We start from the raw sequence: 25,891 nt of genomic DNA, 5'->3' as shown, positions 1-25,891 counted from the left end.
AAGTTACGTCAATGAGGCTTTTGAAAGAAGACTCTTGACTAGTGCTACTCTTCCCTGAATGTGGAAGCTATGGAAAATGTGTGGAAAACATTTGCAAAGCGATGACTGCGGCTATATGCTCTGTGTGGGACTGTTCATGAGCTATCTGTTAGTAACCCATGTGCTTCAGCACACAAACAGGAGGATTTAGGCTTAATGCAAAACCCAGAAGAAGAGTTACTGTTCACAACAACTGTTTCCCAAATCAGACAGGCACATTGCTCTAGTCTTCCATGAATTTCCTGTTATCAGTATAAAAATCTGCTGCCTACTGGCTTGAAGTTGCTTTTCAGCCCAAGCAACCTTGAGTTAGCTGCTTCTCCTCATTTGCGAAGGGGCAGGCGCTGCGTATCACCAAAGTACTCCCAATGAACCTGTCGCCAAGGACCCGAAGGGTGTACATGTGTGCACAGGTGAGGACGTCTGGGGAGCCGGGGACTAGAGAAGCAAAGCATTTAATGAGCAGCAGGTCCTTCAGGTCTCTGCTTTGCACCCACTGGGATCATAAACTTGTCATCGTGGTTACTAACAGCACGCAGGAGGTGTCTGTGGAATATCCCCAATTCTAATGATTTGTAGAGGCAAGCTCAGCTCTTTCTGTGTTCTTCTATACTGGAGCTTTATGTGTCAATTATCGCTACTAAAGCCCTAAACAAGCCGCTCTTCTTCAAAACACAGACAAAAGCAACCATTGGGTTTATTCACAATAATGCTTGGATTAGTAAAAGAAACCACATTCACCAACAGGAAAAGAGAAGTAAATTTCTAAGCTATTGAATAACACTGCTATGTTTGGAAAGGATTTTTCTTTTGTAATTCCCCTTTAATTTCCTCCCATCCAGAGCTGCTGAGAGGAATCTGAAGTTAGGTTTTCATGAGTTACTAAAGGAGTCCAGCAACTGACTCCTGTTTAAAATCAGTGGCCCTGGAAATGTAAGGTAACATTTCCATAAACACATGTGTAATTTGAGGTTTAAGTTCCACTAAAAATCATCCAGTACTTCCAGCTCCCCAGGTCAGCCAGGGGAAAGGCAGACTGGTAAACTAATCCTTATTATCAGATAAGCAGGGACTGAATGGAGGAACATAAAGCAAGAGAAGATGAGGGCAAAACTGAGGACAGGGAAGATGACTAAGTTCACAAAGAGGCATAAAAGGCAGTTTAATGGGAAAAAGGATAGACAGAAAGAATATCGGACTATATAAACAGAAACATTACTTTCAGTGGCTTAGTTTTTCTTTTGAGTTTGAGATGTGACCTCAGTAAACCCACAAAAACTTGTATAACTTTATCACCTGACTCAGTGTCTCTGAATTCAGCACAATGCATTTTTTTCATTCTGCTTCCTGATCAGATTAGAAAGTGTTTGAAGTTAAACTGTGCATTCTGGTAACCTTTCTGAATAGTTTTGCTTTCTTCATTGCAGTTGTCATTTTTCAATTTAAAAATATTATTAAAATACCACATTTGGGTGGGTAGTGACTACCATGACACTGTGCAGAAAACCGAAGCAATCTGAAGCAAGCTAGACATTCTGAGTACATTTTTAAAATACCTTATTGCTTAAATAAAATAAACTTAAATCCCTTAGTCTAGCAATTACTTTCAGATGTTTGATTGTTTATTTTTAAAGAACTGTCATATCGACCATTTAGAACTGACAAGTACTATGTTGATATCTTCACGAGTTTTCTCTAACATCTGCTCCCTGCCCTGTGTTGGGAACTACATACTTATCTTCATTGTCTCTTGTATTTATCTTAATTTTGCTGTATTTTATTTTATTAGAGGAAAAACTTAGCAGAGCTGTTTGTGGCAAGATTTAGTTACAGGAAACCCAAAAGCTAAGCCCCAGTTTCAGCTGAGACAATTAGACTGTTGATTTTGGTAGCAGCTCAGGACTTCTATTGGACCCAAATGCCTTTCAAGTCTATCTGCCAGTTGATGCTCAAGTCTGAAAATTTTTATTCTTGCTACAGATAAAGGGCTTTGTTTCCTTTTAATTTGAGGGACATTTCTATCCAGATCTGAATGTTTTGCTGAAATTCTTCTCTATTCACTGGAATAGATTAAAAAAAAAAAGGAAATAACATTTTCCAGAACTTTCACCCTTTTTAAAGGCTTTTTTCCCTTTAATTCTCTGTTCCTGATATCTGTGAATTGTTGAGGACAGTGTTTGTTTTCCTCAAAGCAATTCTGCCAGGCATGAAAAGTAGCAGGTGCTAATTTGTAATGCTTAGCTTAACTGTTGCTTTTTTCTGTCTAGAAAGTATATTCAATAGCTCCTATTACTGTTTCACCTGCTGTAGGTAAAGGACTCTAAAATGCTGAACACGTGATACTTTTTTTTTTTAAAGTGATCCATATTATTCTGTAACACCAGATCTTTGTTGAAAGGTTTGAAGAAATTACTAATAAAAGAAGCAGTGCTCTTATACAGTCTTTTCATCAACTGCTATAAAAACTTTGCAGCCGAGTTATCAAAGTCCACTGCCATTCTTGGATGGCTGTTTTATTGCTAGGTGGATTGGGCTCTAAAATTTTCTTATGGATGCTCTGGGAGAATGTAAATACTAGCTGGGAAGTGGTTTATTCTCTATTAATATTTTGTGGGCTGCAGCCTTGGGCTATACAATTTTTTTTTTTCTTTTCGTTTTGTTTCTGTTTTTTTTTTCCCCTTAGACTTTTATAGCCCCCGATGTAGGGTGGGTCCCAGCAGCCAATGCCGGGTGAGACGGTCACCAGGGACAGCTCCAGCGGCGGCCACTGCCAAGAGATGCTGGTAGCCTGGCGCGGCACCAGCCCACCCCAGTGCCTGGAGGAGTTCTGTGGGTTCACAGAGCCGGGGGGCTGCCGGGGCTGGTGCTCTAGAGCCGTGTGTTTCTAGAGTCGTGTTTATGGGACTCTACCGGTTTCATTTCAGACACGTTGTGTAGGATTTCTCTGCAAGGGAGAAACACGATCGGATGTGGCGCTCGTCTTCCTCAAAAGATGTTCGGAAAGTCTGAGGAATTTACGTGATTAATTCTTAACATGTGGGTTCTTTTAATTAGCTATCTAGAAACCAAAACAGACTGCAGGACACTATTGCAATGCAGCTTGTTAAGCAATAATGCATTTTTTCTTCCAAAAGTCACACTTGATAACAAACAATAATCATAGGCATAAGATGACTGTGGATACTATGAGCTAATGTCTAGTTGTCAGAAACTTTTCCATTAAGGCTCAGAATGATGTTTAACATATTCTTCCCATTATTGAGCAAACTAAACATTGTATTAAACATGGATTTCCCAATGAATGTTACTGCTGTTTATTTTTACATGTGCATACATATGGAAGCAGACACGTGTACATATGCATTTAGGGTATCAAAAGCACATCAATAGCATGGTTCACTCTTTTCCCACGATATAATCTTTTTTGACATTTCTTTTTTCCTTACTCTTTCCTGACCATAAAATTAGATTTAAAACAAGATTCTTTAAATAAACATGAAATGCCAAAATTCCATGCTCTCTCCTATTAAACAATGCAGAATGACTGAAAGGGTAGATTTCTTTAATTATCTAGGAAAAAAAATGCTGCTGAGGATGATCACCAAAATTTATGTAACATCTATTTTTCTACTCAAAATTCAAAAGCTTTGGTGTACAGCAAACACTTGAATTAACTTATGAAATCCCATGTAGATGATAGCTTTAAGACAACTTCAGTTTTAAGCCTTTGCTCTTTGTTTTTGGTATTATGTACAACTCATTTAGGATTTCAAAGCTGGATATACTTACATTTAGATTTCGGGAAAGGGCAGAAGGACAGGTTGTTTGCTTTTCACTTTAAGAGACCTAGATTTCCTGATTGTGTTAGGCCCGTTGTTAACTTTGTTGATTTTAAGTTGGTCCCTAGGGGGAAAAGAAAGCTTGTAAGAAATGTATGAGCACACTATCCTTTTTTCTTGCAGAAATATTAAGGAATATTGGCCAAGATTTTCAAACACAGTGGCTTAACGTTGTCTTTTAACTCCATATTCAGGCTTCTTATTCAAGGTCTACTGTTCAGAAGTATGAAAACCTGGCAACTCATTCACTTTGAGTAGTCTTTTTAATTACTCAATGCTTGTGAAAACTGATGTAGCAGTTTGAATATGGACTAAAAATCCTAATGTTTGGTATTTTTGTTGGCAATCCTGTAATAATTACGCTGTAAATCAAAATATGGGATTGGATTTCAAGAAAAGTGCCTTGAGCCTTGTTCCCACCCTTCCGCAGAGACACTGCATAGCTTTTGCAGATTACTAGGTATAAAACTATCAGTTTGAAGGGCAGCTGAAAAACTTTTACTTAATCTCATTTTTCTCCACGTGTGTTGCCCCCATGAAAATGTACATACAAACCCTTTCATGCAATGTGCAGCATCAAGTCATTAGATCCCAAGAGGCTTGGGTTGATAGGATGTGCTTGGAACTGCCACGCCAAGTCCCAAGCGTGACGGCACTGCTCGTGTGAGGATGCTAACAAGGGGAGCCGCAGGCAGTGCTAATGTCCTATAGAAATATAAAATATGCTCACCCGTTCTTATAAGCTAATCGCTGCCATGCAGCTGCTCCCAAGTCGTATCTACTTTGCCTGACCCAAATCCCACTGACATGGCTGGGAAGAGTCTCTGTGATTTGGTGGGCTCAGCTGCCATCCAGACATTTAGGATTCAGTGTGATACAGTCCTGGATGGTGAATTCTGGAGACCTGTGCTCCAGCTGGCGTGTGAGCACATACTGGATCAGAGCTGGGGAGGGCCCAGCACCTCTCTGCATAGCCCCTGCCCTCAGCTGCTGACAACACACTCCTTTTTCTGCTCAGTGTCCATCCTGCATGAACCCATGGGCTACTAGAAAAACAGCCCTTTGATAAGCAGGGTGATTGGCTTTGTAGTTGAAAATTGAGATATTTGGCCTAAGATCTCCCTTGCCTGTGTTTTTACTGCAGAGCCACTAGTTTCCCAGCAGTCAGAGTAACTCCAGAGAGCCAAACACACCCGAAGGTATCTCTCCATTTACTTTAAGCATTTTATCAGCCAGGGCAAAATGAAAACTCAGGAGTAGTGGCTCCTAACATCTGCACAGCTGAGCTTCAGCAGTGCTGTGTACCCCAGGACTCAGTGGGCCCCAGGGCTGCTGTGCTGTGGGTGGCCCGGCCGCCATGAGACTCTGCTAACCTTAGAGGGAGGAAGCATTTGGGGAAGGAGGAGAGCCAAAACAGAGTACTGATTTTACAAGGGAAACCTGCGGGTAGCTTGACTGTTTTACCTCAGATTTATTCAAGCCCACTTGAAACAGGCCTGCTACCCCCTGTTTCATCTGAATGCCACACCTGAGCTATTGTAAGGTCTCTTGCTTTCAAATCTGACAAAATAATTAATTAAATTTCAGTCAAAACAGAACATTTTTACAAAAGAAGCTTGAATCTTGTACACAGAGGAGCATTTTCTGCCAGAAAGGAGATCTCAAAACATTAGTCCAGGTATCTCTGGAGTGCATTGTTGCCAACCAGCTCTTGAGCTTTTGGTCACAGAGTGGAATCTGTTTCTCCATTTCCCGAGGCTCCGGCTGCCCACCCAGCCCCAGCACGGCCTCTGAGAGCTGCTGCATGATGGCAGCCAGGTGGGTACCCTCCTCACACAGCCCAGAGCCCTCGCAGAAAGTAACTGGCTGCTTTCCAGGCCCTTTGGTTTAGATTAGGGATTAGATTAGTGATGACAAAGCTTTCTGGACTCTGCTGTCAGATTTATTTTAACAAATCTCTGCAACGACTGCCAGGTCAGTTCTGTGGCAATACCAGATCTAGCACTGGCCCCTGATCTGCCTTTGCTTTGGTAGGTATCTGTGGTGATTTTCTCTTGACTCCCCCCATCTCTTGCAAGCAGACCCCTGCTCAGTTTGTGGTGCAGTTCAGCAGATGCGCTGCCACGTGGGGAACCGATAGGAGACAATGCCCAAGTACTGTGGATTATTTGCAATTGGTTTCATCCAATTCATCAGAGCTGTACAGAGAAGTGTGCATTTGGCACCTTTCTGAGAGGACTCAAAGCCTGGAGAGCAGAAATTGCCAGTGCATTATGTGAATCCTCATGGCCATTTGCTTCCTAGTTTTATGAAGAGTAGCTTTTTATTGTTTATCCTGCCAAACAGGCCTTCTCCTTCAAACAATGAGTCAATAATTCAGAACACATCTACACCCACTCAACACTTTTAGAGATGGTTCTGGGCTCCACAGTTCAGCTCTGGATACAAACTTCTCTGCAGCTTGCAGGTGTTTAGGTTTGGGGCTTTGGCTCCGCTTCTTGTGTGGATGAAGGAAAGGCACAAAGTCAGAATTAGCTTTGAATAGCGTCACGGTTTAACCCCAGCTGGCATCTAAGCACCACACAGCCTCTCGCTTATTCCCCTCCCAGCGGGATGTTGTATTGTTGCATGCTGAAGCCATAAGACTTGTTTTTCAAGGCCCAGGATAGTGTTCCAGGCAGTGGCATGGGGCACGGGATATGTTTCCAACCACGACAAATAGTTAGCAAAATGGAAAGCTGCCAGACTGAAGGGGATGACAAGCTACTTTGCCTGTGCCTGCGGAGAGAGGGATTAGGCATTTCAGCCAAGCAGCTCGTTCCTGCCTCTTGTTTGTACCATCCATGCTGCTGTGACTGCCTTTGTGGGATTAGAGAGAGGGTAAAGGAGTGCCAGCGTGTACCAGAGGGCCCCGATACAGCAGCATTAGCAGCGATCACATCTGCCCTTTCTACCTCCAGTGGCAGCAGGATTTCTTTGGCTTTCTGCCCTGGTCCTGTCCTAGTTCCTGTCCCTCCAAGGGACCTCAAGAAGGTACAGAAAAATATGTAGATGGTGATGGTGGAGATAGTGGAAGTGAAGGGAAGGTCTGTGGGTGTCCTGCCTCCAGGGAGGAGGGGAAGGAAGGAGAAGAAGCGGTCCCAAGAAGAGACAACTGTAGGAGTGGAAAAAGTGCCCTGTCCCCTCACCACCTCCCCACACGTACTCCCCTCAGTTCTCAAAAAGCCCCCACAACATCACTGACACAGTCCCCACCTGTCCCTCTCATGTGCCTTTCCCCATCCACACCACCACTGCTACCCCTGCCTGCTTTGCCTGCTCCAAGGATGCCCTTGGCCAGTGCTGAGAGTTTGTTTTTGCTACACAGTGTAACCAATAAAAAGCCAAATTCTGGCTCCAGTAAATCACTCCACAGGCTCCCACTGATTTTTCTGAAAGGAACTCCTGGCCACTTTGAGATCTTACTCTCTTTAAAACTCATCTAATATTATTATCCAGCTCTTCATGCCCTGAGACTGATCTGATGCATTCTTCCAGTTAACTACTTTCAGAACTGAAAACCTATAATGGTGCAACATACATATTTTTAACCTGAAAAATAATCTCATTAAAGATTTCCTACTGATACAATCCCTGTCTCCCCTGGGTTATTCAATCACATGGAGATCCTGATATATATATTGGGACTATTTAGAAAAGTTCCAAGTCTAAAGCCATAATGTTGGGGAACTTAGAAGGCAGTTTTTATCTGTTATGGAGAAAGTAAGTCCCAAGAAGGCTTCCTGGAGAAGCAAGGAAGGGAGTGAATATGAAAGAGAGAGGAGAATGAGAGAAACCATTCCCAAGAGGAAACTTAAGCATTAGATTTCCTGATTGGTAGAGTTTCATTTCATCGTTCTGCATTTAAAATTACTTAGTGCAAAGCTGTAGCTGAAAGAAGAGGGGAGAATTAATTTTCTGTGTAGTAAATCTTCAAATACATTAAGGTGCCATGCACTCTCCTCTCCCTCCCACTCTGCTGCCTGGGTATGGAAACAACATTTTGTGTTTGCAATTCAAGTGCAGAAAGGCAAAAGCAGGAAGGCAGAAAATCACTGTATTCTCTCTCTTAACACAGAAGCAGCATGACCCCTGGTTAATTTAAGTAGTCACATAAATATAACTTCTATTTTAACCATATACTTAAGTCCTGCTGATTCAATATTCAGTCCAAATGCAAATGACTTTTGTGGAATGAGGTCTGCATTGAACTGGATCTACTTAGTAAAATATTTCAGTCTGTTGTTTGAGGGAGAAAAGAGGAATCTGGTCAATTGCTGCAAATGCCTCTGTAGGAAAATCACTGCTATACTCATTGTTTGTGCTATTTTCTAGTGAATTTTTTAAATTTTTGTGAGAGAGAACTACTGTGGAATAGAAGGCTGGTCTGAAGAAAAGTCACAGGAATGTGTACACATAATTACATCTTTTGAAAGTAGCACGCTACACTGGATTTCCTAAACTGTACCAGAAAACAGTGACATCCTGGAACTGACATCTGCAATTCAAGTACCAGCTTTCCAAGCATAATTAATGTCCTTGTAAATGTTTCAGTATCAAATTTGGGACTCACTTTGGACAAGCCTGTCCATAAGCTCTATTCTTTTTTTTTTCCCCATTTATTATTTCATTTTCCAATGTTCCAGGGGTGACAGCTGTGATATTTAAATCTAAGAAATAGCAAGTTGAAATAGCATGTTTTAAAGTATTTATTACATTTAATTGAAATATGTATAAGTTGCTTCCATTTATAATTCACTCTCTTCTCCTGACATCGTTCTTTTTTTGCTTAAAACACCTATGATTCCCATCCTCCCTTATACAAAATACACAAATACTTTTATATAATTACATAATTTAGTCACACACCAAAACAGAGAGTAGAGGATATGAAAATTACTTATGACAGATGAGTCACATTAATATTTTGTTCTAAGCCATGAGAAAAATGAGACACACAGGGTAGGAATCAGAACAGATCAAAACCCTTAGTGCTTTATGATCCAAACCCACAACTATCTATTGAGGTGCAAAATGTTCTTTTTTCAAATAAAGTGTGAGAAAAACACAGAGTTTTGTAATGCTAATGCTGGCAGCACACAATGTTGCAATTATTCTCAATATTTTGAGATGCTTGAATCATAACCAAAACTTTAAGCAACACTGAGGTAAAAGCATTTTTATATTCCTTCACAAAAAAAAAAAAAAAAAAAAAAAGGGTTTGTCATAGTTGCTTCAGAAATAGTGTGCCAAGTTCCTACCAGTGACTGATAATAAAAACAGAAGGGAGGGATGTCATGACATCCTCTTGCCTTTTTCTTCTTTCCAGCATAGTAAATTCAGAATCATTCAGATAGTACTCCCATTAACTTTGTCAGATTTCTGTGCTGCTGAAAAGATCTTGTATATTCTGTCATTGAAAAGAGTAATTCTGGTTGCCTTTTACAGGTACTTTACTATTTCAGTGCATGTGGCTAACTTAGTCTGGATATGAAGCATTCTCTTGCTTCCTATGTAGAGGTCAGTCAATAGGATCGGTCACATTGGGTATGTTCTCAGCAGGTCACCACTCACTGTCAGTCTTAACACCAATCACTCCATCTGATGTGATCAGGTAATATCGTCTGGAATTTGGGTCACTGCTGCATGAACTAGGTATTCTGTTTCCTAGGTATCCTCTTTGTTCATTCCCTCTTCCTGACGTAGTATCCGATGGAGAGCTCAAGAGGGTAAGCACCTGAGACGAGCTCCTCAGCACCCTCGAGCCCTGGGAAAGGATACGCTCCTTTTGGTACCTGGTGGAGGCAGGCTGGGACTGCTGTCAAAAAGCACTGTGAGAGTGCTTTTTGATTTATTTGTTTAGCTGGCTGCACAGCGGGTGCTGCAATATGGACCCGACAGACCCTTGAGCCTGCCAGGCCCCAGTTCAGCAAAATACTGAAGTGGGGAGGGACTGAAGCATGCATGTGGAGACATGTATTTCCCCAACTATAACTTCGTATAACTGTCTGGGTGCTGTAAACTCTGTAGGACTGGAGTTGAGCTGTGTTTCTCATCCTGAGTGAATTAGGTGGGTATTAGCTCTGCTTAACATCGCTTGTTTGTTCTTCCAGCTACTAGGAGGGGCCCTGTTCCTACCCACTCCCCATCAAAATCTGTGTTTTCCTCCTATGATAACAGAAGTAGCTGTTCACAGTGCATACCGTGCTGGGCTGGCCTGGTTTTATGCCACTTTTTCATGCTGTGTTAAAACATGGAAAGCGAACAGACAATTTATGGAAAATCAACACAAAAGATGAAGGATGAAAATTTCAGAACTAAATGGGTGGTCTTAACCAGACAATTCCTGTGGACTTTATTCAGAGAAATACATGGCTAAATAATTAGGAACCGGCACAATGCTTTGAATATCTAGCTGTAAAGGTGTTCCCTTAAGCCAATAAAAGCAAGTTCTCCTTTTTCTCCCATTTTTAATTTGCCTCATCATGCCTGAGGAATTTTTCTACCTTCTTAATTTATGCGATACTTTTTCTACATTTCCTATCATTCATTGAACGTCAGTAATTTGTTTCTTTATCATTAGGCTAGTGGAAGCTATTGGGGTGTGACTGCAACTTGCTTACAAACAGGTATAGTTGTTGCACTTTGTTTAGTCCATGGAAGTTCAGTGATTTAGTTTTTGTTCGCCAGCCAATGTGTGAGACACTCGCTTTGAGGTAAACACAGACCCTGGGTAATGGCAGGCCATTTCTTTAGTGATACTGGAACCATCACAAGATGTGTTTCTTCTTAATAGTAGCTTAAAATTGTGATAAGCTCCTCAGGCTTTTTAGCCAAAGCAATTCCCACAAAACCACCTCGCCAGAAAAGGTTTGTAGGAGCATGTTGAACTGCAATTAAAGAGTAGGCCTCCGAGTGCCAAGAAGATTATAGGGAGGTATTATTGGTCCAGACAGAAATTTTGCCAGGCCTTCAGGACAGAATTATGTATCACTGTGTGTTTCTCTCTGGTATGTTTCTACACCATGAACTTGGACAGAATTTAAAATTTATGATGAAATCTAAGCTCTGTTAAGACTACTGAATTTCTGTCTTGAAATTTTTCCTGATTCTAACTAACACATACAAGGTTTGCTAGTGCCAGCCAAGACTAGCTATTTCTGGGAGAGATACCTGTAAAAGGAAACAGTAGGTAGAGAAGACATGGTGTAGTTTTAGTCAGGTTATTTATGCACGCCTCTTAAAAAAAAACCAACGGAAGAGTAAACTTTCCAGTTCCTTACAGCTGCCAATCTCAACAAACCAATTCTTTATCCATCCTGCAATTTTTATCAGCTTAGTCTCATGTTCTAAGGAAAAATGAAGTGAAATGCACATTTTTTATATAATCTAAGCAAAAGTCAGAACACATAACTTGCTCATGCAGTGTGCAGTGACCATGTGCTCTATCTACCACAGGTATAGGTAGTGTTCCTTACCCTGATTGGCACCAGCCAATTCTTGCTGCCTTGTTTATTTGTTTAGCGAAACTCCCTGACCTACACCACATCCTTTTGTGTAATGTACCTTCAAAAGCTAAGAGATAGCCGTAAGGACTATGCTAACTTCTGGATAATATATTTGAAAGAATTGTTCTAAACACCATAAATGTAATCATGATTAAATATCAGAGCAGAGAACAACCTTGACTGTCATCTGCATACTCTGCATGGGCAGAAACAAACAGAAGTAAATTCTACTCTCCATTGCTGATACCCAGATAACTGAATATTGGACACTGAACATCTCTGATATTTGGCAAATGGAAAAAGCTTAAAGGAGATGAAACTGCCGAACAGTTTCTATGTTAGCTGTACGGAATCTCACATTATAAGGAAAAGGCAAAACTTTTATGTTCAAGTCTCTAGAACACTGAGTTGATAAAGTAATTAAACGTGTATCTCATTTATTTTTGAGGATATTTAAGTGTTATACATTGAGTTATGTACATGACTAGTTTCTTTGCTGAATCAGGGGCTTAAATTAAGCTGGCAGAAATACCCCCATACTTAGCAGAGAGCAAAACAGCAATTGCAGAAAAGCGTGGGCTTTATTTTTTCATCATACTTTTTCTCTTAAGTAAAATCAAAGCAATTAAACATGCTCAAACAGATGTGTGTTTTCTGCTCAGGTTGGGATGAGGAAATGAAAAGGAACATGGTCTACTATTACTAATTAAAAAGAAGAAATGCTATATTTGTGCATTTCATCATAAAGTAAAATGTTTTCAGGTTTACAGAGGAAAAAGTATTGAGAATATGTTCCAAATGCCACCCTTGGAAGTGAAATGCCTCTGTGGACTGTAAAGTATGACCTCCCCTTCATGTTCCTTAGGGATTCATGCTGTTTGTTGTCAATTCCTTTTAAGGCAAGATTTTAGGAGTTTCCCATTACAGGCAGGCAGGAGAATTCCTCTCCAAGCTAATATAGTACCCGATAAGCTTATGCCAGTGGCTTATTTGGTCATCATTACAGTAGTATCTAAATATTCACGTATTTATCTTCACAGTACCTTGTGAGGTAGGGAGGAGGCACCACTCCCATGTTGTGGCTGGAATGAGGCTAAATCCTCTCCCCAAGGTTGGTCAGGAAGTATGTAAGAGATGTGGGGCACAGGAAGGAGGAACTCCCTGCCTCGGGGTAGTGCCTTAGTCAGGGGGTCAGCCTTCCTTTCTACATAGATATGAAGCTGTATCCAGGACCAGCAGCACAAACACTGCTTGGGTGTTTGAAGAAATTATGACACATCCCACCTCTTGAACTGTTTCACTTGGGATATGTCCTGGGATCTCAGTCAGATATGTTCCCCTGCCCCTTGCCTCCCTAACCCCAAAAAGCATAGCCTGCACTTTTCCAAGCACTGATTTTTTTTTTAACTTATGAATGTCATTAGCTCATTAAAACTTACACACTGTTTCTACCAAGTTTGGAATTTCTATTCCAAAATTTCATCACCTGATGTGATTATATAGGTGGTATTTATACATGTGATTGCACTAGACTCCCAGCTGTATTGCTATGCAAATTAAAGGCTTTAAAGAAACAGCAGTTGTGAGGTGTGTGACAAGTCAGAAATGATGCTCAGATGTCATACATAAGTAATGAAATAAACACTTCAAATGTCATTGAATATATTTAATTAATAAAATGGGCTGGTAAAGATGAGAGCATTAACTAATGACTTTAAAAGAGACGTTTAAAGGTTTTCCCAAATTTATACAATAAGAGGTAGCCCAAGCACTGCAAAATACAATAAGTACTTTGACTTAGCTGAAGTCCTACAGACAGTCTAGAAACAGAAAGAACATTTGGATGGAAATATAACTAAGCAGAGACTCTAGAAATAATTCAGCTATAAAAAGCCACAGGAGTCCAGGCTTTGATGAATTCCTGAGACCATTCTATAAAGAATTAAAAGATGTACCAATGCTAATTCTAAGGAAAGATACCTCTTCTGAGTTGGACAGAAAGGTTCTGGTGATAAGAACGTTTCTAATAATAATCCTAAAACTTATGAAATTATGAAGGTATATAGAAAGTACAGATCCTGAATAAAGATGGATTGTAAGACATGGCAACATTCTGGCCAGCAGATTGGAAATAATCTTCTCAAGTATAAAAGAGATGTATCACTTTAATTAAGAACAAGTTTGTAATTATGTTAGTTCATTGATTTCATTTAGCATTTTCATAAATGTAGAATTGAATCTAATGTCAGCCTTTTCTGGAGGTGGCAAGAAGGATTTTGATAGCGTGGGATGGATTGGCTGCATCCAAACTGTTCTCCATACGGTAGCTACCTGAACGTGGCCATAGAACTTCTCTGTTCTAGAGTTCACACTGCAATTAGTACTAAAATCAAATTTGCTTGCATATGGGAGAACAGCTGCAAGAGTTAACCCCTCTTTCTTTTATCCCTAGTATTTTAATCTGAATTCATTTGAAAGCACAGGCTATGTCAGTTATAAAACCATTTTCTAGGTAAGGTCCACCCTTCTTCCAGATGACATCAACGTGATCTATACAGTTGTAACTTCCAAGATGGATCTACCATTACCTGTAGATAATTTAGATGTTATGTGTGATAGAAAATAAATCCATCCTCTGTTTCCATGGCTTAAACTATTGAGAATTTAACAGACTTAAATACCTTCAGTGGTGTCCAAGTCATAGGGAGATGGGAAATTACTAGGGACTTAAATAAATTGATTTCAGCTGGGATGACCTCAGATACCATGTTCAAAAGTGGTAGTCTAAACCTGTGTGGGAGCACAGAGTTAAACAGAATCTTTGGCTTTTGGAAACTGGAAAAATACCAGCCTTTTCTTCCCTCAAAAACTGATGAATGCAAATGAAAATATAAAATGACTTATCTTCCACAGCAGCTGGTTAATGCCTTTAATTTCTTAGGCAATAATAGTACAAGGTTGACTGGGATAAGTTTTAGGTCTGGCAAACATTAAAAAGATATTTCAAATCTTAGCAGGATAGCTGGCAGGTTTAGTAGAGACCATATTTGGTTATGATAACAGTAAAACAAAAGATATGGTTATTTTAATTTAAATTGCACTGGAATAGGATGAGGTCTGATGAAGGAAGGTGGGTCAAATTGCACATCTGACTGATAGATACAACTGTGTTAGAGAGCAAAACTAGCAACAGAATTCCACAGCTATTAACATCCTGTTTTTATATCAGTATTTCCAGGTGAATTTTTACTGGGAAAAGAAGCATAAAATTTCTGGGTATAATGGCATGACTCTGACAAAGGATGGGGAAAATTAGATATGCTCTGACTCCCAAAAATGACAAAAGAAAATGAATCTTTCATTCTAAAATGAGCACTTATTTGAGGAGAGCTAGAAAGATATCCCTCTGGGTTGCTTTTTCCCAGAGACACCATCTTCATTAATTAGATATATGAATTCTTGCCGAGGTCAGCAGCTCAGTGAAGATAAATGTCTCTGGCAGAGGATGCGAAATGTCATGGTTTTAAGAATCCATGTACCACCTACATGTTAGATCCTATTCTGAGACTGAAAAAAAAGACAGGTAAATTGGGCAGAACATGTAAAGATACCTAGTCAGCTTATCTTTGGCAGCTTAAGAGCACATGAAAAACAGTCTTGTTAGATAAAGGATCCACCTTCCACAGAAGTTGTATCAGCCAGCAGGCAAGTCTTTTAACAGCTCTGTGCTAATGTCTCACCATCTGCAAAACAATTATATTAACATTTACCTACCTCACAGTGGAAGCTGGAAGAGCTTAATTAACATGTGTAGTTATTTAAAGCTCTTGGATTGAAAGCTGCTCTAGAGGTCCAGAATATTTGTTAATATTATTATTTCTATACCCAGATGATTTGCTCACATGTTTGCAACACGCCAGCATAGAAACCTCCTGGATGCAATGCAGTATTGGACAGTCCACCAAATGAGAAGCTCCACAGCATAAACAATAGTTCTAACTGGCAGGGTGCTTTGCAAGATCCACCCATCTTAAGGCTTTATTGCAACTCTTTGGCCGTACAGAATACAAATCATCTTCGATTTATGATTCTATTAGCTCCAAAGCCACTAAGGAACAGAGAGCTAGAGTCTGGAATGGAGCCCGGAATTCATTCCAGCAGCATGCAATCTCATTTGGGCAGATGTCACAACCTCCACCTTGGACTGAAAGCTCAGTGTGAGCCAGCAGAAAATACATTTTTAATATGCTTGATAATAAAGCAAATGCTGTTATTTGGAACTACTAGCAAAGACACCTGCTGACAGCTGGCATTAAAGGCAATGGCACCTGCTAGACACACTGCAGGGGGAGAGGCGAAATCTGATCCTTGTTGAAGTCAGGGGAAGTTTTGCCATTGACTTCAAACATGCCAGAATTTCTCTTACAATGATTGATGGTTTCTATGTGTATCTACAAGGTTATGGGTAGTTTATGAAACTTTCATATGTATAGGCAGGTGTCCATTATGTCAAATAATGGGGATGCTGAGAAGCCAAAGGAATATAATTAGCATAAGAAATATCTAGTAGAAAAAAAAATAGATAGATCACACCTTGCACTAGAAATGGATTGATTCCAGAGTTTGATACCATCCCATGCAAAAGTAATAAACCAGACCATTCAGTGGCATTGGTGGCTGGTGAAAAGCACTTTTCAGTGCTTAGATGGTTTGTAACTTCTAGTGGCAGGACGTTATCCAGGAATCTGGGGGGTAAAAAAAATTCCTTTGCATTCACTTCATGCAAGAAATAAATTGCCTGTCTCCTCTTTAAATTTATGCAAATCCGTGGGCTTTTGGGTTCAGAAATAATTTATTCAAAGCAAGCTCTGAGGAGAACCAGCTCTGGTTTTTGCTTGTGTATTTTGCCCAGTATCTCTTTCTTTCTCTGTATCTTTGTATTGTCTCCTGCAAGTTTCCACATTTTTTTCTTGAAATTATATCAAAAAAGTTGAAGCTTTAATAACCTGCCAATAAAATCTCTGCAGCTGAGTCTGCTAAAACACCCCTGTTTATTCTCTAAAGGGAGCAAATTTTCATGCAGTTTTTTGAGTATGCTGAGAGAATGTTGTTGTTGAAGTAATTTTTTCCAATAAAATCCCAGAGTGCTTCTTCAAGAGGCTGGTCTGACAGATGAACTTTCACAAGCTGAAAAAAATTAGACTGGTCTTGTGCTTCCAGTGTATGTATCCCTAGCTCAACACACAGACACATGTGAGACTTGTGTGCAAAGCCTGGACAAGAGCCTGACACCTTGTTTCAAACCCTGCACAGTCAGCCATCAACCTGCAGCAACAGGCAGCCAGCCGGCTGTAACACCCTGTGGACCACAGACCAGAAAACCAACGAGAGAGCACTGTTGGGCTGGTCCTACTTCATGCTCCTTGCACAAGAATGTCTGGCTGCTTTGGTGTGGTGTAACTTACACCCTGGCAAAATACAGTTGTCTGTGCTTGAGAATACAAGCCTGAAAGGTTCAGGTGGAAGAGTCATGCAACTCAGTTCCTGCGGAAGGGTCAGCAGCAAGGATTCCCCCTCCTGGGACTTCAGGACTCTGTTAAAACTCAGTATCTTCCGTGCATGACCGTGGCCTTTCGGTTCTTTCTTTCTGGTTAAGATGGAGAGATGCTGGAGAAACTAGAGTACCTGCTGTACTGCTACTAAAATCCTGGCGTTGGAGGAACTCACAGTGACCAGGCAATACCACAGCCCTTACAATTAATCACCATTTTGGTGACTAAAGCAGAATGAAAGCTTGTGTTCACATGAGGAATGGAAACTGCGTTGACTCTGAAAATTTCTTCCAGAATGACTGTTGTCAAGTGATCGCATCACCACAACGAAGGCACTAGACCAGATAATCTGTGTGGCTGTGATTCCTCAGGAAATGCAGCAGCTGCTGTCCCATCACAGTGAACGTGTGGCAGATGAACTCACCAGTCCAGTTTCAGAGAAAAGCTTGTGGGTAATCTACTGATGCTTAGGAAAACGTAATATGGTGTTTTGCAGCCCATAAAAAGGGACAGAAGAACCCTGTGACTTCTCTTTGCTTCCCCCTAATGTAATGGGTGGTAGTGGACGGTCAGGGTTTAAAAGGTGACCAGGTTTTAAAGGAAAGTGTAACTATAATCCAGTGTCACTTTGCACCACGCATTACACTGCACGTACAGGTAACACAGTTCCACCTGCTCTTATCTGATGCAATCACATCACGTGTCACAATGTCTTTTAAGTTTCAATAAGTACGCTGTTTAATTTTTTTCTGCTTTATAGTATTTTCTTCCTAAATCTACCTCTAGATCCTGTAATACTCTTAACATATCTGCAAATCTACTACAGTAGCTACTTTATTTAAATAACAAGACTCCCCCTTTACTGAGGAATTAAGCAACCTTTGTTGGCAGCGGTCTGCTAGGGTGCTTAATTCTGAAAAGGTTGTGTAAAACCCAGGCTAAACTATTGAAAGAATGTTTAAAAAAATCAGAACTGAAAGTTTGCTCTGTTGCAGGGCAAATAAACTTGCATGAGCTCTTCAAAGCAGACCTCGTTGTTCAGTGGCTCTGAGGCAGCTGTTGCCTTCTCAGCAGAAATGCTTGTGACTCAGTTTGAAGCAGCCCTCTGACTTTTTTCCACCACATAAAATGATATTAGCAGAAAACTCCGCTCTATGTGACCAAGAAAACATTCTACAATATTTTAAGTAAGTCTCTCTTTACAGCAGCAAACGATCAGTATTGCTTACACTGTATTTTTATGGCAGATATTGGGACTTACACTGAACTGCAGCCTACCAAGTTGAAAATCTTTGGTAAACAGGGCTTTTAGAAGGGACAAACCATCCCATCTCATCTCAGCCATATCTTAGGAAGCTATTGAAAAAATCTATTGATTTTCCCATGCTATGATAATTCTTGGGATTAGAGCTCCCAGCATCTACTGCTCATCTTCTGAGATATTTCTTTGAACTGACGTGCTGTGATATTTGCTCTTGGTACCAGTGACAATGCAATGTTACAAAAACACATCTTCAAGACATTTAGTCACGAGACTCAAAGAATGTGCACAGTGTATTTCACAGCATGCAAGATATCTGTCCTGTAGGGTAATTTGACATGGTCTGTTCTCCCGTCTATCTCCAGCATCTTGTTATGTTGCAGCAACAAGGTGTCAGATCACTAAGAAAAAAGGCAGTATGGTCTCTGTAAAGGTAAGAAAGGCAAGAACATATATAGGATTCTGTGGCCTGTGCAGTGGAACTGAAGGTAGATCCACAGGCAGCCAAAGATGAACAGGAAGGCCAAAAGATCACGGAAGCTAAAGGACACAGCTGGTGAAGAAGCAATGTAGAGAAGAATGCTGCAAAAAACATCTGCACCAGCCTAAGAGAAAAAGAAAAGAAAGGGATAGAGTGATGGGGCAAGAAGACAAAATTTGGAATCTCTCAATGAAAATATCGGAAGCCTCATGTCTGAAGGTAAAAAGAGACGTTTCTGCAAAAGTATTAGAAAGTGACGTGGGGAGATTATCCCTATTTGCCCTAAGTGATCTGCTTAGTCTTTTGCATTTCTGATTCCTACACATAGATGCTGTGCATAGATCCTCCCAGCCTGAGCAATTCTTTGATTATTAATCTCAGTGCTTCTCAGGAGAGAACTTGGGGAGTGATCAGTACAACCCAGTGTGAGGAAGAGGCACAAGATCAGTCTTTAGGGCTCCTAAATTGTTACTGCTCAGCTCTGTGTGGGGACAAGTATCTCCAATGCTCAGAGATATTAGCAGCCCAATCTCATTCCCCCTCAGTGGAAAAAGTTCAATTCATGTCAATTCATATTTAATGTCCTGACTTGTCTTAGGTTACAACTAGACACTAAGTAATAAATCATCTTTTTTTTGGTATCATTCCATTCTGTACTAAAAAGCTGACTCAAACTTTATGTCTAATATAAAGTGTGAGTAAACAACTGCATATATGTATCAGATTAGTATACATGCAAAAAGCTCTCAGCTTTTTCATTTTCCAAGGATTTGAGTAAATTCCTTATTTGTTGATATTCTGAGCAGTCTTTCATTACCAGTATTATAGACAGTACATATAGATAACCTGTATCATTAAGTAACGATACGTCTGCTACCTAGACATGTTATTTTGAAGGTGTAGTAAATTTGGAATATTTATACAATGACTAGTTTCCCATGAATTTAGTTTAAATTAAAATAAAATCCTTAAGCCTTAGTTCTCTTTCCCAATACTTTCCAAAAAATTAAAGCCTCCCTTTGAAGAGCTTGTGGTGTCAGATATTAGGGAGTTAAACTGGGCGTCCTTGGTTTACAGTTGTTAATGTCTGTCTCATCTGCTGTCTCCTATCATCTTCAATTTGTCAACAGTGTGTAGTAATATGTTTGATTCATTAGAAGTGAAAAAAGGATGGTGAAAGCAAGTAAATATGTCAGTTAAACCCCACAAGTATTAAGTCACCTCAGTTTGTTTGTCTGGTAAAAACTGGCCTCTCATTGGGTGAACTGAGGCCAGCTTGATTCACCACCAAAATGTGAATCTGGAACTGACATTGAATTTGCAGATGTGCATAAGAGAAATCCCTTGAGTTTTGAAATAATCGACTTTAAGGAGAGGCAAGAAGAATGTAAACAGCATTGTTAAGCAGACTGAAGTTAATCAGTTACTGTCATTACTACTGAAATCAGTCTCAGTTTGACATAATGTTGACTTTCTAATTATTTTGTCTAAATAAAGATTAAATTTTTTTTTTTAAAAATTCACAGATTACACAAATCCAGGACATTTCTGAACAATCTCCTTGCTTATAAACAACAAAAGGAAGTGATATCATACATGAGATTAATAGTTGAGGAGTGAAGTTTTTGTGTGTGCAAAAATTTTAATTTTAGAGCTTTTGGGAGGGAATGAAGTATAAACACTGAAAGAAAACCAGCATGAGTTGGAGTCAAGAGTGCTGAAAATATCAAGCATATATTGAAAACACCAAGCATGTAATTATATGCTGTGCTGGTAGAAAGGGCTCTCTAATTGTAAATTTGGGCTTTTGGAAGTGATCATAAAAACAATGCTGTAGTGAGAAAAAAGGACAATGTCTCTCTTTCTTGCCTCTCTGTTCATGTAGGCCATCACCCAAAGCTGTCAAAGAATCAAGCCCTCTCAGCAGAGCTTTTCCAGGTGTTTTCTGTCTAGTAGAAGTTTACATACAGGCTGATTCAGAAGTGCAGTGACTACAATTGAATTACCAATGTTCAAATTCATTTATGCTTCTGTTCTCTAGTATTCAGTTGAGCCACAGAACATCTTCTGGGTCATTTAGATCCGCATCAGCCCTTCTAATGGGAGTGATGTACTTTACATGTCAACACAGACTAACTTATCTGGCTCGTATTTTGTCTCTTGGAATGCAAGACTTAAAATAGATGCCATTGTAATACTTGGCTTTCATTTAAAGACCCATCTGCTGATGCCTGATGGAAACATTTTTAAACACTCCATTTAGAGATAATTTTGCTCATATGTTATAGATTTCTTCTATTCCTCTTTCTGCAGCTTAAATCAGCAGGAAGAAAAGGCTTTTGTCTGATTAAGATTTCAGTCTTTTGTTTTATAGGTCGCTATAGAGTGCTGTAACTTCCACAGCAATCAACGATGCTGTCACAAACAGAAAATCGCAACCTGATTTTTAAAAGCAGTGAACATTTATGTCTCACCTTCCTTAGTGTTTAACACTAACTCTAGTATTATACCTGATACAAAGGATGACGACATGCTTAAGTTTTGAAAAGTGTCTGATTCTCAATTTGAGACACTTTAAGGCAATCTTGTTCTCAGAAATGGGTGGTCAGCACTTGGTGAAGGTTGGCCTTGCTGCACTGTCTCCAGTTGGGCACTTGGAAAGCCAAATATCCAAAACCACTCTCTCCTTTGAATGTGTATTCCAGTCATATGGTATGTGGAATTTGAAGCATCTAAATATGCGCCCACAAACTGTGGATGACTGATTGCAAGAACAAAAACGGAGATCAGTTTTATAAATTATCATTGATTGTTCAAATGAAAAATATCTGAAACTAACTTAAATAAAAGATTGCTAAGGAACTCTGTAAACATAATTCTGTGTTTAACAAATGCAATCAGCTGTATTATCACTGTTACAAAGATTGTGGCAAATGGTTATGAATTATGGATATTAGCCAACAGACAAATACTGTCTTGAGTTAAAAAATCAGTGAAAGCTATGATGAGTAAAGGGATAGCTCTGCTTTTGCCAGAATGATGCCTAAAAAATTTAGAAAGAAAGAAAGAACCATTTGCTGCAAAAGAGAAAGAAAAGGGTCAAATCTCAAGTAAATAGGGTACAGGTAGTATCTGGGCCTTTTGCTTTTCTAACAATTCTTCTAAAATTTCTTCCATTAGTCACAGTGCTGCCTATCATGTTGGGAAATGCATTATTTGAGCCCTGAAGTATGTAATAAAGGACTTTGGATATTTAAGCCATGGAGTGGGTAAACCAAAACTTCTGATGTTTAAAAAAATAACACACAGAAACAAGAAACATCAGCTATGGGTGCCTTTGCACTTATCAGTCATCAGGTGGACTCCTCTCAGGAACCTCAAACTAATGTTGAATCGGTATCACATCCTTTTAATCAAAATGCTCCTTTTGTGTGTATCTCACACAGTGCTGCTCTTCAGCCCACACGATGACTGCTTGTTTGCTTCATGTTTACATAATCTTTTAACAAGATACCTAAAGCTTAACCAAGGAGCTTTGGCCAACATTTTCTGAATGTCATTGCCTAAAGCCTGGCATCTTTTCAGAGGTGCTGAGCATCAAAACTTTGCAGAGACTTGGAGAAAGAATTGTTGTTGCTCAGCATTTTGTGGCTAAGTATGGATTTAAGCACCTTAGTTTAGGCACTCAGTATTTATGTGTTAGGATTAGGGACTAAATGTTACAACACCGAGCTACGGAGTTCCTATCATATGCATACAAGTAAGGTGAATGTTTAGGATATATTAATGATCTATTATGATGACAAGAACGGTCATACTCTATGGACATACTATATGTGGGTAAGGCTGGTTTGTCTTGCAGGCATTTTTCATTCTGGCTGTCTTCAGAAGAAATTGTAGGTGCTAATTACCTGTCAGGAATGAGTTCATGCATAAGGACATAAGTCGTCCGTGCATGACTTCGTTTGTGGTGGCAGAAGATGTGACTGGCAGTGCCCCTACCTTAGGCTTGCTGACTTGGAAGAGTTTTTGTTTTAGGACTACAGCTGTTGTGTGAATGAGGTTGGTGCAGGGATCATCATGAGAGTTATCTGATTTTTTTCACCTTACTCTCCCTTGACTGGCTAATGAAAAAACAAAACAAAAAAATGAAACAAAACAAAACGTCTGTGTCTGCAGTGATTCCATGGAAACCCAGAGCAAATCATTAATACCAATACGTGTGTGGGATCAGCTCTTCACCAATCAAACTGTGCCAGAAGTAGGATGTACAGGGATCAGTTTTTATAAGGTCAGGTCTGGATTAACTGTGTTATGGAACAGCATTAAGCAACGAACTTTGCTGTTGAGTCATTATGGAAGAAGTGATGCGAATGGGAGGGAGGGCTTAACTTCAGATTTCATGTCTGAAGCCATCAGAGGTCAGGATTTTTCAATGTGAGAAATGTAGAGTTCATATATGTGTGACTAACTTCCAGGATTCAAGCACATTCTTAGCATACGACTGTAAAGATGGGAAAATGTTCATTACAAAGTGTTATTTCATTCAGATTTCAAAGCTTGCCTCTCTTCTTGGACAGGTTTTGATTTCTTTTTTGATGTTTTTCCTCAAAATTGTCTTACTTGTGTTACCTAAAAGGAACATCCTGTCAAAGTCACAAAGTAGAAGTAAGCACCTTGTAACAGCCTTTCTTGAAATGTAGGTTCTTACCTTCATTCAACTTCAAATTTCAAGCGTTACTGGTCTCCTAATAACTTTGTCTGTCTCTCCTGTTCTACCAGTTAAGTGGCCCCATCCCAGGAAAGAGTTCTAGAAGACATCTATGAATGTACGACAGGTCCTCCCATGCTCAGGTAGCAGCCCAGTGGAGGTTTGCAGGATTTTCAGTCAGGTTTCAGTCAGAAGTGTGCATGTTGCAGCTAGGCCTCATTTTATTCTCTGAGAGGCAAATGAACAACTTTTTGTAATATAACCTCAGACTTTCATTCACAGTGCCCATGCAAATATATTTATCTACTCCTATCTTTCAAAAGTAAAATCAAAGGTAATTATTCCTCATTTTTGCTGAGAGAGAAAGATCTTATGTTTACTACAGTGTTTGTGTATGGGCACAAACCACAAACTAGCCAAAGCACTGAAGTTCATTTCCTAGCTGACCGGCCAGTCATTTCTCTACGGGCAAGTGCCCTGACTCCTGCATGGAATTAGGCCTAACTTCCCTCAGTTTTGTCTTAAGAGATAATTTTCAGCTATTTTCCAGAAGCTTGTTTAGTTATTAACTAGCTTCAAAAGTATCTAATGACTTGGAACTTGCACAGCATTTGAAAAACACTAAAAAGTTTTTCTTGATACTGAATGTGGTAACAAAAATGGCCCATGAAAAACAAAGATGCAAGAAGAAACTTACAGTACTGTGGTGATAAAAAACACTTGCTAACTCCTTCAGTGCAAACCTAAGCCTTGGTAATAAGGTACACCTGGTCCCACTTACCCCTCACCCAGCTGATTTTCTGTGGTAGGTCACTGCCATCTCCCTCTTGTTAAAGTGATTCAGAAGCTTAATGCAGTAGGACTGTTTGATACTTTGTGCTGTGTTTCTACGTAAATATGTTTTAATCTAGAAGATTTGGGTTCATTTTGTTTGGTTTTATTTCTTTTCTGTTTCTAAATGCAAAAACCATGTAGTCTCCTGAGGACATCTAGCTCTTAATGAAAAATACCATATCTGAAAATTGGTGAGACTCTAACAAGAACTTTTTTTCCTCCACTGTGCTTTTTTGTGGCTTTCTCTTCATTGTTGGTAGAGCCAAGCAGCTACAGCCCTAGAGGGGCCATTTTGGAGCTGGCTGCAGCTTGCTCTGCCTCCTTCTTCCAAGTGGTAAGTGCTCTTGATTCCTGCTATATTTTTTTTATACCTTTTTTTTTTTTCTCCATCCCTCTCAAGTAGACAGTGAGAATGGAAATATGAGTTTCTGAACCAGAAGGAATGCTAAGGCTTTTGAAGTGGGTTTGTATTTGTTGTTTAAGTGTAATTATTCTGGGGAAAAAGTAATAATAAGTGCATATATATATATATATAAAAATGGTTTTAAAGATTCATGCTGATAACATTTTCTGCCATACCATAGTTTGGAAGAAGCCCACTAACTGATGAAAAAATTTTCTTTTAATAGTTGGAGATATATACTGTGTTTCTGTGCCTATGAAATGAACTTCTTTAGTTACTAGGGACTTAAATGTGTATGAATAAAAGGGAACGGAAAAACAAATTTATTTGCTTGAGTTTAAGTATCTTCAAAGTTATCTGAAATTTCTGTTTTTTAAAAATGTTGGTAGTTAAAAACCCCTGCTTTTTCTGTTATCTTTAGGCCCCTAAAAAGTTCAGGATTTTTTTTTTTTTGGAGGAGGAGGGCAGGGAGAGTATTTAACCATTTCTGAATTTATTTGCCAACTTTCCTGTTGTCTATACCATGCATACATACATGCGTAGCATATACTTTTTCCCCACCCTGTATCTGTTAATAAAATGAAGACAGAGATGTTACAGAGGCATTGCTTAGCTCCCCATCTCCTGGAATTGGGGTTTGCATTAGAATTTTACATCTTATTTAGTAAAAGTGCTTATGAACCTCATTTCAGGAAGGCTTGAAATAACCCTGAAAAATATGAGCTAAATGTAACCCAAATGCTCTTGAAGAGGTTAAAACAATAGTTTTTCATCCTCTTAATATTGCTGTATGGACTGAGATCATGTTCCTGAAAATAACCTCAGGTGGGAAAGCACTTGTGGATATTGTGAAAGATGTCTGTACTTGACTCTGTTCACCTTAAGCAAAGCTCCTTTTTTATGTAAGCAGGAGCGTTATCTGAAGGCAAAGTGATAAACTGGGCCCTATGTGGATGGTTTTCACATTTTGGTAAAAGCATGAGGACTTAATACAAATATTTGAAAATTATGAAGCTTGGAATATGCCGGCAGTGGATGTAGTTTAGGCAATACTGCTTATGACAGTCTGAGGACTACTTAATCTTTTTCCTGTAGTTTGGCTAAACTCTCTGGTGATTATTTGTTTACTTCCAAATTTGTGGACTTTTAACATTTTAAAGGATGTATTACTATTTTATAAGGCATCGTGTTACTAACTCATTTTGCTTAATGCCCAAGATGTAT

The 25,891-nt window shown here is 39.5% G+C and overlaps 1 protein-coding gene across 2 annotated transcripts in view; it reads right to left on the bottom strand.

Moving 5' to 3' along the window:
• The window catches only part of COL8A1 (collagen type VIII alpha 1 chain), a 92,475-nt gene that overhangs the window by 31,478 nt on the left and 35,106 nt on the right, over nt 1-25,891 (bottom strand). Inside the window, exon 3 of one of the 2 annotated variants that reach the window (XM_074852055.1) lies at nt 3,829-3,942. The exons of the other annotated variant lie outside the window; for it this stretch is intronic. The gene's annotated coding sequence lies outside the window, so the exon portion shown is untranslated. The remainder of the gene's footprint in view (nt 1-3,828; nt 3,943-25,891) is intronic. 2 annotated transcript variants of the gene reach the window in all.

This window comes from Strix uralensis, chromosome 2 (assembly GCF_047716275.1).
Source record: "Strix uralensis isolate ZFMK-TIS-50842 chromosome 2, bStrUra1, whole genome shotgun sequence".
NCBI lineage: Eukaryota > Metazoa > Chordata > Aves > Strigiformes > Strigidae > Strix > Strix uralensis.
Note: the sequence above shows the minus strand (reverse complement) of the source record. Positions and strands in the feature narration are given on the sequence as shown.